Source organism: Pinus tabuliformis, chromosome 9 (genome assembly GCF_031772625.1).
Source record: "Pinus tabuliformis cultivar Carrire ecotype Pingquan chromosome 9, CPIR1, whole genome shotgun sequence".
NCBI classification, from domain to species: Eukaryota; Viridiplantae; Streptophyta; class Pinopsida; order Pinales; family Pinaceae; genus Pinus; species Pinus tabuliformis.
The window spans coordinates 872,122,242-872,135,722 of NC_142307.1; the positions used below are offsets into that span (position 1 = coordinate 872,122,242).

Genomic DNA, 13,481 nt, shown 5'->3' on the forward strand with positions numbered 1-13,481 from the left:
TTGTACATATACGGCAGTGTTTGCAGCTTCAGCCCATAGAAACTTTGGAAGTCTTTGATCATGTAGCATGGCCCGGATAGCGTCCATCATCATGTGGTTCTTCCTTCCCACCACACCATTCTGCTCAAGAGTATGTGGTGCAGTAGTCTCCCTCTTAATGACAACCTCAGGTATGCCTGAGTAAATCAATTGTAATATATCGGAGGTCTTGCTTTGGCTTGAGGGGAATGGTCCCCTTTTGAGCTTTCCTTTGGCACATCCTGGACATACACCTTCTTTATCTACTTGGAATTCGGGCATCCCTGTTACCATCTGTCTTACATCGGGTAGAGCTTTGTAATGAAGGTGGGCAAACCTCCGATGCCAAAGTTCGGACTAAAGAGTTGTGTCACAAGACATGACACCTAGCGGACTTCCATCGACCTGATATAATGAATCAACACTAAACCCAAGAGTAAAGGCATCTTTAACATTATTTTTCCATATACATACCTTGCCATTGCTGAAGGCTACCTTGTAGCCTCTGTCTTCCATTGCCAAGATGGACACTAGGTTCCTTTTGAGGTCAGGTGCATTTAATACATCCTGGAATTTCTAGCCTTCTTGAATGCTTGTCCTCTTCCTTGATTCCCAGCTCTCCTTTTTCCTTTGTTGTTGAATTTTCCATTCCTTCGATTACCATGAGAGGGATTTTGATCATCGTCACGGTGAGAGTCCTTTCTATCAGGGCATTCCCTTGCATAGTGACCTGCTTTATTGCAAATGAAACATCATCCTTTTCTTCCACCCTTAAATCCAGCCTTTCTTTTCGATTTAGACCCAGAATTATTTCTTTTCTTAGCATGAGAAGAAAAAGCAGCAGGAGGACCTTTAGGCAAGGGAATTTCCTGCTCTTCTACCCTTGTTTGTTCTTGAATGCATCTAGCCATTAATTCCTCGAAACTAGGAATTACATTATTGTTCAGAAGAGTAGTACTGAACACATACCATTCAGATGGTAATCCTCCGAGAGTTGTGAGTGCTATTTCTCTGTCAGTAATGGTTTCCCCAATAGATAGGAGATCGTTCTTGATCTCGGTGATTCTTAAGAGGTATGCTTGCATACTTTCATCTTTACCCTTCTTGATTTCCCTAAACTTATTTCTAAGGAACAAAACTTGATTTGCATCATTAACTTTAAATAAACTCACCAGTATGTCGTAGATTTCCTTGGAGGTGTCTAGATCGGAGATGTAGGCCACCAAGCGCTTGTCGATAGAGTCCCGGATGATCTTCTTTGTTTTGACTTCTCCATTTTTCCATTTGTTCCAGGCAGCAGCAGATGCATTTGATGAAGGCTCAACAATATTGCCTCTTACATGGTCCAGCACTCCTTGATCTTCAAGGGTTAGATCGATAGACATCTTCCATCCGTGATAGTCAGCTTTCTCACGGAGCTTGTCTTCGACAGGAAAGAGTGTTGAGGACCCCATAGTTCTTTTAGGATAGCCTTGCCAATCTTCTCTTCAATGATTGCTCTTGCTCTTTCTCGGGCTTTGTCTTCACCTCAGCTCTAATACCATGTTAAGTTATGGTATGTTCTATGCTTATAATAGTTTACTTCTTTTTCTTATTATATTCCACCGATTAGCAATCACATGTACATAAAGTAAAGTGCAGATAGAACATTAAACGATCGACAGAAAACAAGCCAAGACAAGAGACACAAGATGTGGCGGCTAGCCAGGGACAAACCCCACAATGTGTGGGGAAACCCTTTGATCAAATCTTCTTTTATCTTCAATAATTCAGCAGAGAGAAATAGTACAATAAATCTGATTCATATCAGCAGTAGCAAACCCTAGATCAGTAGCATCAGCATTAGCGGCTTCATTATCAAACTAGGGCAGACCATATCTCACAAACCGACAGTCGGATTGACTTCATTCCACCACCAAAAGTTTCGGCTTCCAGAGGAGGTTCAGATGAACCTACAGCGCAGTTCAGATGAGGAGATCTTCTAGACCACGCAAGTCAATCTTTACTTCTGCAGTTGCAGCTTTAGTTTCAGCAGTTTCCGGCTTCAAACTAGGGCAGTCGATATCTTGCAAACCGTTCGTCGGATTGACTTCATTCCACCACCAAAAGTTTCGGCTTCCAGAGGAGGTTCAAATGAACCTACAACGTAGTTCAGATGAGGAGATCTTCTAGGCCACGCAAGTCAATCTTTACTTCTGCAGTTGCAGCTTCAGTTTCAGCAGTTTCCGGCTTCAAACTAGGGCAGTCGATATCTTGCAAACCGTTCGTCGGATTGACTTCATTCCACCACCAAAAGTTGCGGCTTTCAAAGGAGGTTCAGATGAACCTACAGCGCAGTTCCAAAGAGGAGATTTTCTAGGCCACGCAAGTCAATCTTTACTTCTGCAGTTGCAGCTTCAAATTCAACAGCTTCCGGCTTCACATGTGTGAGAGAGAGAGACCCATTTCAGCGCAGTAGAGAAGAGACTCATATTTGCGCAGTAGAGAGAGAGAGATGTGATAAGATAAGTGATTCCAAATGAGGAAAAGTCCTCTTATATTTATACACAACGTTGGTGGGTGAATAGATGCGACTGTTGGGCTTCTGAGCCTACATGAGTTGTAGGTCGGCTTGATAATAATTCCATAATCAAAATAAATTCATATCTCCATGAATACTTATCGGAATTGGATGATCTTTATATCAATCCTACACCTCTCGACGAGAGGAATCTAATAAAAATATTATTAGCCATGAATAAGATGACCCACATGAAGTTTTGCCCTGGTTGCCAATTTACTAGAGTAGAAGTTATTAAGAATCTTTATATGACACACATTTCAACTTATGAATCTTATCTTTTAGAGGAATGTGGAAGATGGTGAAGAAATTGTCATGGAAATACATGAAGATTATGCAAGTAATATGATGGAAGAATCCAAGATTGAACCATAAAGGTTAGACAAGCAGTGAAATTATGTTGTAGCCATAAGCATTTGAAGAATGGTTTAGGATGTGCTAACCCTTCATGATGGAGGGAAGATCTTGATGGTATAAATAATTCTTTCATAAACAACGGAACTTGGTAAATTGTGGCTCTTCCTCTGCATATTCTCAAAGTCAAAGAAAATTCGTGGATGAATGGAAATGCATAAAGCATGTTCTTTTGTGAAAGGGTGGCATTTGAAGAATGGTTTAGGATGTGCTAACTCCTAATGACGGAGGGAACATGGTATACATAATTCTTTATAAAAAACAAGAAGCTCTCAATGGTATACATAATTCTTTCATAAACAACATAATTCTTTTATAAACAACAGGAAGCTCTCAATGGTATACATATTTCTTTCATAAACAACATAATTATTTTATAAACAACATGAAGCTCTCGATGGTATACATAATTTTTTCATAAACAACGGGACTCGGTTAATTGTGGTTCTTCCTCTACATATTCTCAAAGTCAAAGAAAATTCTTGGATCAATGGAAATGTATAAAGCATGTTCTTATGTGAAAGGGTACTCACAATTAGAAAGTATTGACTATGGATTACAATGAAACATTTATTTTGTTGCATAGGTGACAACTAATTATGGTTTTATTGTTAATTTTTCTTAGGGCAATATTGTTTTTTGCTTTAGATAATTGCATTAAATTGTTTATATCATATTCACCCTATAACATGTAAACATTGTTAGCAATTATATAGAAAGAACAATATCATCATCAATGTAGTGGAACATAAAGGAACAACAGAAGAAAAACATTCACACATAGAGACACTAGGATTGGTCGGAGACTAGGGCAAAGCCCACAAATGGGAAAACCCTTTCAAATTCTTCTTCTTATTAAATTGTCATAAAATGTTCAGCAAAAAGAGACTACAATGACCCAATTCTTCAATAACAAAACTATCTAGCAAAACCAACCAAACAATATCCAAGACATGGGCCCAGTAATTATACTAATCAAAGTAACATTCAAGCATGCACCAGAAATCCTAGGTCTTGACCGTATGGAGCAAGTGATCATGCATGCAATTGAAGTGTTCCGACTACACAGAGAGGCTTGTATGTGTGTGGCTACAGCTGAAAATTTCCAACAACAACCCTGCAGCTGCAAACTAAAACCCTAATTTACACCTGCAAGCTTCGAACCCTGCAATTTCGTACCTGTACGAACCAATCTCCGTGAACCACTTGAAACCTATGTGAGCCAAACCAAAGAAGAGAGAAGAAGAAGATGCTTAATGATTATCTCCAAATGAGGGTCACTTGACTTGTACTTATAGCCATCCAAGGTGTCCAATTTCCTTTTAGGGCCGACTTGTCCTTTTGTGCACATGTGCATTTCCATAATAAAACTATATTTTTCCTCAACCAAATTAAATTCTTCCAAGGGCTAAGAGGGCTTTTTATTGATGAGGAAGGTTGTCCAATGGAGGGAATTTGTCCCTGAGCTACCAAATTAACACTCCCTCTCAGGTAGGGAGAAATTACCGACTGTAACATATGTCCCATCACAAGTATCTTGTCATCATCCAATGTCATCACTGATAATCTCAGCTCATCTCTACTCATCTCTATTCATATCCACTCATCTCTACTCATATCCACTCATCTCTGCTCATATGTTGAACACTCTTGAATCGGAAAGAAGAATAATTTGACATCGTATGGGAGCTCAAATTACCACCCTCTATCCATCAGGGAGCCTATGATACAACCCGAAAATCTTTACCAACACCTAATGCTACAACCCAGAAAACTCTGCCAGCGGGGAGCCCAATGCTACAACTCAGGGAACTCTGCCAGCAGGGAGCCCAATGCTACAACTCAGGAAACTCTGGTAGGGGGGGGCCCAATGCTACAACTTGAGAAACTCTGCCAGCAGGGAGCCCAATGCTACAACCCTGGAAACTTTTTTAATCTTCCCAACATGACCCTTAAGAGTCAGTGGTAGAACATCTGCATCTCTAGCATGAGTGGGATGCCACTTGCCATAAATGGTAAGGATCACGCCTAACTCAAGCAGTCAACACCCATTGGCTAGATGGGTGGGAAAGATAGATGCTAATTGGAGTATATTCTATCAAATCTAGAGGTCCTTCAGGAGCTCTACAGCCCAATTCCTCACCCTGGGAGATCAGACAAGGGGGAAGAGCTAACTAAATTAAATTCTTCCAAGGGCTAAGAGGGGTCTTTATTGATGAGGAAGGTTGTCCAATGGAGGGAATTTGTCCCTAAGCTGCCAAATTAACACTCCCTCTCAGGTAGGGAGAAATTACCGACTACAACATATGTCCCATCACAAGTATCTTGTCATCATTCAATGTCATCACTGATAATCTCAGCTCATCTCTACTCATCTCTATTCATATCCACTCATCTTTACTCATCTCTACTCATATCCACTCATCTCTGCTCATATGTTGAACACTCTTGAATTTGAAAGAAGAAGAATTTGACATCGTACGGGAGCTCAAATTACCACCCTCTATCCATCAGGGAGCCTATGATACAACCCGAAAATCTTTACCAACACCCAATGCTACAACCCAGAAAACTCTGCCAGCGAGGAGCCCAATGCTACAACTCGGGGAACTCTGCCAGCAGGGAGCCCAATGCTACAACTCAGGAAACTCTGGTAGGGGGGAGCCCAATGCTACAACTCGAGAAACTCTGCCAGCAGGGAGCCCAATGCTACAACCCTGGAAACTTTGTTGATCTTCCCAACATGACCCTTAAGAGTCAGTGGTAGAACATCTGCATCTCTAGGTTGAGTGGGATGCCACTTGCCATAAATGGTAAGGATCACGCCTAACTCAAGCAATCAACACCCATTGGCCAGATGGGTGGGAAAGATATATGCTAATTGGAGTATATTCTATCAAATCTAGAGGTCCCTCAACCCCAGGAGCTCTACAGCCCAATTCCTCACCCTGGGAGACCAGACAAGGGGGAAGAGCTAACTCAGTGTCCACAATTAGCCTAGATCCTTACCCAGGAGGGTCACATCCATTAATCCATGCTTCTCTCTGAAGATTAGAAACATATCAAAGTGCTTGTATTCGGTATCGACTTAAACAATTCACTGAAGAGTTTTGAGCAATAGTCCTTTGTTTTCCTATTCATACATGACATCAAATCAAATATTATGTTAGAGCAAATACATGTCATAAAAAGAATACCTTATTCATCCTATCTTCCTCTCACAAAGGCAATGACCACAACAACACTGTCTCAATACGTGAAGATATCCTTGTCCTAGCTATATACGAGATTCTCTGCCAATCAGATCTCACCCTTGTTGTCACAAAATGTCACTATTGTATCCAAGACCTGCTCACACAGTTCTCCAAAGATATTTCTCCACCAAACTGCCTCACAGCTAGCCATGCTAGCAGCAATATACTCTGCCTTGATCATACTTAAAGCCACAGACTTTTGTTTCCTACTCATCCAAGATATCATCACAAATCCCATGCTAAAGAAACATGTAGATTTGCTCTTCCTATTAATAATGTTTCTTGCCTAGTCATCATCGGTTTATTCATGCAGTCTCACATCTTTGAAAGTAGTGCATCATACCAAAATCCTTCATCTTGAACTCAAACGCCAACTCCCTCTTACGCTCCATCCTTAAAGGCCCACTACCTGTTAAGAATAGATCATCAATATATAAAACCAAAATCAAAGTCATACCTTGAACCACCTTGAAGTAGAGAGTGGAGTCAACACTGCTTCTTGTGAATCCAAGCTTCATCAGGTAACTATCAATGCGGGCATACCAGCCTCGAGGATATTTTAAACCATAAAATGCTTTCTTCAACCTGCAAACATGAGTTTCTCTGTCGTTTACTTCAAATCCCGACAATTGCTCAACATATACTTCTTCCTGTAGAATGCCATGAAGAAATGTTGTCTTTACATCTATCACAAATAATAATAGGTGTTGGGATCTCTTCAAGAGTCTCTCCCTCTGAATGAGAAACATTTTCAATCATCATCAATTCAGACATCATCCTTCTATCATAATATTGTCATGCAAAAAAATTATCAGATCACTAAGTCAAACTATATCAGGTTCACAGACATATATACATCATAGTTATGACAAATCATCATCAGTTGCTTCATTGTCACATATGAACGTGTCATCAATCATTCATTAAAAATTAGTGTCACATAATTAGGACAAGTGAATCTTCATACTTCAAGGATCATAATCACAACATCACTTCTTTATCACATTACTAAACCATAAAGTCAAGGCATCTAGCTCAAGAAGATAATCAGAAGATCTATTATCATCAAGGTTACCACATAGCAAAAATCAATGTTTCTAGCTTGCTTTATAAAATCAAGAAATCCACCATGTTTAATAAATGTAAGATACTTACTAAATAGCAATACATCACATGAACCAAAAATCAAACTCACTTTCATATGCATGCATGAGTCATTTATGAAGGTGATATTCTCGTCATACCTTAGGGCTTAACTTGCCACCCAATATTGCGGCTAAATCATAACACTAAAACAATATACCATACATACCTTGTAATATTCAGATACCTTTGCAACTTGTACCACTTATTTGTCATTTCTAGATTTTATCCTACTTTGTCAATTTTGCAAAGACTTTCATCGGGTACCTCTTCCTGTTCTAGCACCAGCTCTCCTCTTTCTGTACTAGCTCTCTTTTCTTGCGCCTTAGATATGATCCTCAAGAAGGATTTGCTTATCACATCTCATCTTTAACGAAAAGTGACCATCTCCCTCTTGAGCTAGCCTTGAAAAGTTATGACTGTCCATTATCCATAGGTTTTCAATCTTCTTCATCAGCAACCAGGTCTAATTGAGACTAACACATCTAGGGTTACACTGAATCTGTCTCAATTGCTATAACAACTTCTCACTAAGGTTTCAAAACTCAAGCCTTTATCATACTCCAGGGTTTATTCCAAACCCTAACCTCAAGATAACCATCAAACCCTAATAACCAGATTGCCTAGGGTTTCCTTCAAACTCTATGATTCTTTTAGGTCTCTACCATCTTCACTTGATTCCATCAATGGTGTCTTGACATAAATTTTCTTCATCCCAACTCTGATACCATGTTAATTTTTCTTCGGGCAATATTGTTATTTGCTTTAGATAATTGCATTAAATCATTTACATCATATTCACTCCATAACATTTAAACATTGTTAGTAATTATATAGAAAGAACAATATCATTATCAATGCAGTGGAACATAAAGGAATAATAGAAGAAAAACATTCCCACATAGAGACACCAAGATTGGTCGGAGACAAGGACAAAACCCCACAAGGGGGAAAACCATTTCAAATTCTTGTTCTTATTAGGTTGTCATAAAATGTTCAGCAAAGAGAGAGTACAATGATCCAATTCTTCAATAACAAAACTTTCTAGCAAAATCAACTAAACAATATCCAAGAGATGAGCCCAACAATTATATTGATCAGAGTAACATTCAAGCCTATGATCAATTGTTCAAAATTACGATCAGCTATTCAAAAGTGCGGTCAATTGTCACTAGAAACCCTAAGTCTCGGGCCATAGGTTCCTGATCGAAACTACACCAATGGGTAGGAGTCCGAAGAAGACAAAATACCTCGATGTCGGGTCTTCGCCACCTGGGGCGGTAGTACGTTCCAAGGGTTGGGTTGTTCGCCCATTAAAGCGGTACATGAGCTGGGTTCAGAACGTGGCCGCATGGAGGAAATGATCATGTGTGCGGCTGAAGTGTTCCAGTCGCATAGAGAGGCTTGTATGCGTGCGGCTACAACCAAGAATTTCCTGTGACAACCTTGCGACTGTAAACCAAAACCCTAATATGCACGTGTGAGCTTCAAACCTTGCAATTTCGGACTTGTAAGAACTAATCTCCACGAACCACTTCAAACATGTGCGAGCAAAACCAAAGAAGAGAGAAGAAGGAGATGCTTAATGATTATCTCCAAATGAGGGTCACTTGACTTGTATTTACACCCATCCAAGGGTGTCCAATTTCCTTTCAAGGTTGACCTCTCCTTTTGTGCACATATGGGTTTCCATAATAAAATTATATTTTTCCTCAATCAAATTAAATTCTACCAAGGGCTAGGAGAGGTCTTTCTTAATGAGGTAGGTTGTCCAATGGAAAAAATTTGTCCGTCAAGTACCAAATTAACACTTATAATCTTATAAATAATATTTCATAAATTTATAAATAATATCAAATGGGTATGAAGATAATGGAATACATTTGAAAATCATGTTAAAAAAAAAAAAAAATATGCAGATTTTAGTAATTGAAAACTCCACAGTTAAGAGCGCTTGAGCTAGAGGCGATCTGGGATGGGTGACCTCCCGAGAAGTCTTGGTTACCGAGTGCAAGCCCCGGAAGTGATGATTGATGCTATGTGATTTATTTCACTAGTTTCAATCCCACTTCTTCACCCCTGTGAGCATCACCCGATGCAATGAGTGCTAAGTGGAGCATTACCCGATGCAACGAGTGCTAAGTGGACTATTCAAAAATCATGAGAAATTGAGTGCTAAGTGGACTATTCAAAAATCATGAGAAATTAGTTAGTTACGATTACCTCTCATCGAAATGGCCTCTCATGGAAATGGTCATAGATGAATGACTTTCTTAAAGCAGTTGAATCCCAAAAAAGGATATCTAACATAATGCCCTACTAAAGACCCTCAATACTTAAATACATAAGAGTGAAGGGAGCTCTACTTGAATGGTTCATCAAGCACAATACAAGGTTTTGCAAATGGGGTAGCAAGCTAAGTGGGCTTGATTGTGGGGAAAACTCCACAATAAAGTGCGCTTGGGCCAGAGGCGATTTGGGACAGGTGACCTCCCAGGAAGTCCTGGTTACCGAGTGCAAGCCCTGGAAGTGATGATTGACGCTATCTGACTCATTTCACTAGTTTCAATCCCACTTCTTCACCCTTGTGAGCATCACCCAATGTGCTAAGTGGACTATTCAAAAATCATGAGAAATTACCAATGCAATGAGTGCTAAGTGGACTATATGATTGATGCTATATGATTCATTTCACTCATTTCAATCCCAAGTGGACTATTCAAAAATCATGAGAAATTACCAATGCAATGAGTGCTAAGTGGACTATTAAAAAATTATGAAAAATTAACCAATTACAACTACCTCTCATGAAAATGATCATAGATGAATGACTTTCTTAACACACTTAAATCCCAAAAAATGATATCTAATTTTTTATTTTATATATTTTAATAAACCTTAATTTATAAAATAATATGATTACAGTCAGATAAATTACTTATAATTACCAGCAATGTTAATGAAAAATATAATGTATCTATCTCAGGTGCTTTGATATGTGATATTAATTAACACAGATCTAATATTTAATTTAAAAATAAAAAATAACAGTTAAATATAGGTCAGATATACACGGTAATATATATCATACTGTGAATGAAATGAAATGCGTAACATCAATACATATATTAAATGCTGTTTTGTTTGTTTGATTTGAACGAATAAAATCCAAATAGAAATCATAAAATAATATGCCTCAGCTATCATAAACAGTGAAAATGACTAACAAGCATTTAAAGGTTGTCAAAAAAATAGTTCGGGTTGCGATTCAAATGCATGCATTCAACTCAATATTCTCAGTTGCAAGAGCAAAGAGTAAGTAAATAGTTCATAGTGCATGGCTACAAACTTTGACTGTAGGGAAAAAAAATTTCTTTAAGGGGACTCTGAATTGGAAATAGCTTTTCTTGGAGGGTACCTTGGATTGTAAAATTTGTATAATCGAAGAAATACGTTTTTTATAAACGAAACCAAAAATATTCACACTTGCAAAATTTATTAAAGGATGTATAAACAGTGGCACCTTGACAATTTGATATTTTATTTTTCAACCCTTTAGATTGAGTCAGCCAAGGTCAATATACTTGCAAAAGTTATGCAAATTTATTAAAGGATGCATATACTATTAGAAAACGGTTGCACCTTGACAATTTGATATTTTATTCTTCAACCCTTTAGATTGAGACAGCCAAGGTCAATTTCTCACCTGGAGGCTGCCCTCTGTTTCTTTTGTGATCACGCTGCATTCATCCCAGAAGGCTCTACAACTGATCCTGTGGAGGGCGATCCTCTGCTGACCCAGGATTCAATCATAATCTGTGTATGAAGACGCTGATCAGCGGGAGCAAGATGGCCTGCGCGTGCCACAACGACATGGCTGAGATTCGAGTGGGAGCGGACGTACCCAGCCAGCTTGGTGGACACTTTCCAAACACTTCTTTCGGAAGCCAGAAAGTCGTCCAATCCCTCCCAATCCAGAACAGAAATCCAGCTTTCGGTGGAGACAACGCCATCCTCGAGGTCGAATTGGCCATTATACAACAGGACTGGCCTCCGCCGTACCAGGGCTTCCACCTTCCACTTAGCGCTCTTCATCACGTCGTCGCCTAATCTGTCGGCCACCGACCCCCTGCAGGCCGCCCATTTGATATGGCCATCCACCTTAAGGGCTTCTTTGACAGCAGGCTGATTGACGAACAAGGAGAGGTATTTGGTTCCATTCCCGGAGGTGTAATAGGGAACCGTCCTCCTGATGTCGTACAGAGTGGCCACGCCTGAAATGTTCTTCAGGTGTTTGAGAACACGACTTCTGGCAATGTGGGCATGATGCCATTTCTTCTGGCAGGTGAGGTTCACTGCCTCCTGCTGCAGAGCTTCGAGGTGCTTCTTTTCTTGAGCATCGATAAGCCCCACGGCGTATGCAACAGAGGCGTGAGATTGCACCTGCACGACGGGGTGGACCAATCCATCGCCGATGGCCAGTCCATCCAGTCGCAATGGCAATACCCCATTATTGTCCAGCTGGTTGAGCATGTACAAGCTCAGAGAAGGAACAAACTTTCCCGCGTAGCTCTCGCCCGTTACATAGAATGGGCGTTTGCGAAACAGGGGATTCAGGGCGAAAAACGCCTGTAGGGCAGCATACAAGTCCTTGGCAACCTCGTCCTCGTTGGTAGGAATGTCTTCCTTGGAGGGGGCAATGCTGAAGCCGCTTCCAACAGGATTGTCCAAGAACAGTAGCCCAAACACACGATTCCAAGGCGCAGGATTCCGATTCAAACCGAGATCTGGGCTGTCACTGGCTATCCAGGGCCCTAATTCGTAGAAATTTCCGATCATGTCAGAGCAGCCTGGACCTCCTTGCAAGTACAGAAGAATCGGAGTATCAGACAGCTGTTTTTTAGGGGAGATGGCCTCGTAGTATGCATAGAACATCCGAGCGCCGCTCTTTCCTTCTATATCCAGATACCCAGATTCAGTCGGCAGTGCCTCTTTGGGAAACGCTCCAGTTTCCATGCCCACCACCGCCGCCACATCCCAGAATATTATTGTTATGAATTGCACAGCCACCACAGCTGCTACTGCAACTGCAATGGAATTTCTACCGCGCAGCTTCATCGTCAAGCAGCACAATCTGTTTACCTGCCTGCCTTCTATCAACTTTCAAACCCTGATTAAACCCTTGGCAAGTTGACAGTCTGTGGGAGATGCATCAATCATGTTCAGTCTATAATCAATAGAACCGTGGATAGGAGCTCCCCTCCAAGAAAGAGAATACCAGCGGGATTAATATAGGATTCAAGAGCCGGCCCTATTCTACACTGTATATGAGCGCATAAAAAGTTTTCGGTGGTCAATGCCCAGGGAAAAGTCACGGATGTCTGCTCCATGGGCAACCTTTAGATACTCTCTTGGAATCGTAGCCCATGGTGGTTGTTTTTTTCCCTGGTAGTCCACTCGAATTTCCAGTTAAAAACATGGGAATATTTGACAGTCAAAGACTCTTAAGATATCCACATTTAGGGTACATTGAATCAGAGGAGCCGTGCAGTTTATTCATTGTGATTCAGAAATATCATTTGGAAATAGTTGACAGTCAAAGACTCTTAAGATACCCACGTTTACGAGTCATTGAATCGGGGGAGCCGTGCAGTTTATCCATTGTGATTCAGAAATATCATTTGGAAATATTTGACGCTCAAAGTCAAAGACTCTTAAAGAGTCGTAAGTATCCACAATTACGATTCATTGAATCAGAGGAGCCGTGCATTTTATCATTTGGAAATATTTAACCGTCTTAAGATATCCACGTTTAAGGTTCATTGAATTTTCGTGGAAGGTTCCCAGCTGAAGAAGCCACATATTACATTATATACATATCTATATTCACATATTACATTATATACATATTTGTACAATATACATATTTGTACAATAGGAACCATACAATCTGTTGCATGACAGCAACCGACATTAGTCAATCTGTTGCATGACAGCAACCCACATGAGTCAAACAAATGTTGCGTGCATGGAACCCATCATGTCTAGCATGAATCGAACCCGGGTGGGAGGGCATTAGCGCACCGTCCCAA

The 13,481-nt window shown here is 40.2% G+C and overlaps 2 pseudogenes across 1 annotated transcript in view; both read right to left on the reverse strand.

Moving 5' to 3' along the window:
• Positions 1-13,481, reverse strand: part of LOC149151555 (serine carboxypeptidase-like 50 pseudogene) — a 185,618-nt pseudogene that overhangs the window by 86,954 nt on the left and 85,183 nt on the right. The window lies entirely within an intron of this gene.
• LOC149151558 (serine carboxypeptidase-like 50 pseudogene) lies at positions 10,867-12,861 on the reverse strand (annotated as a pseudogene).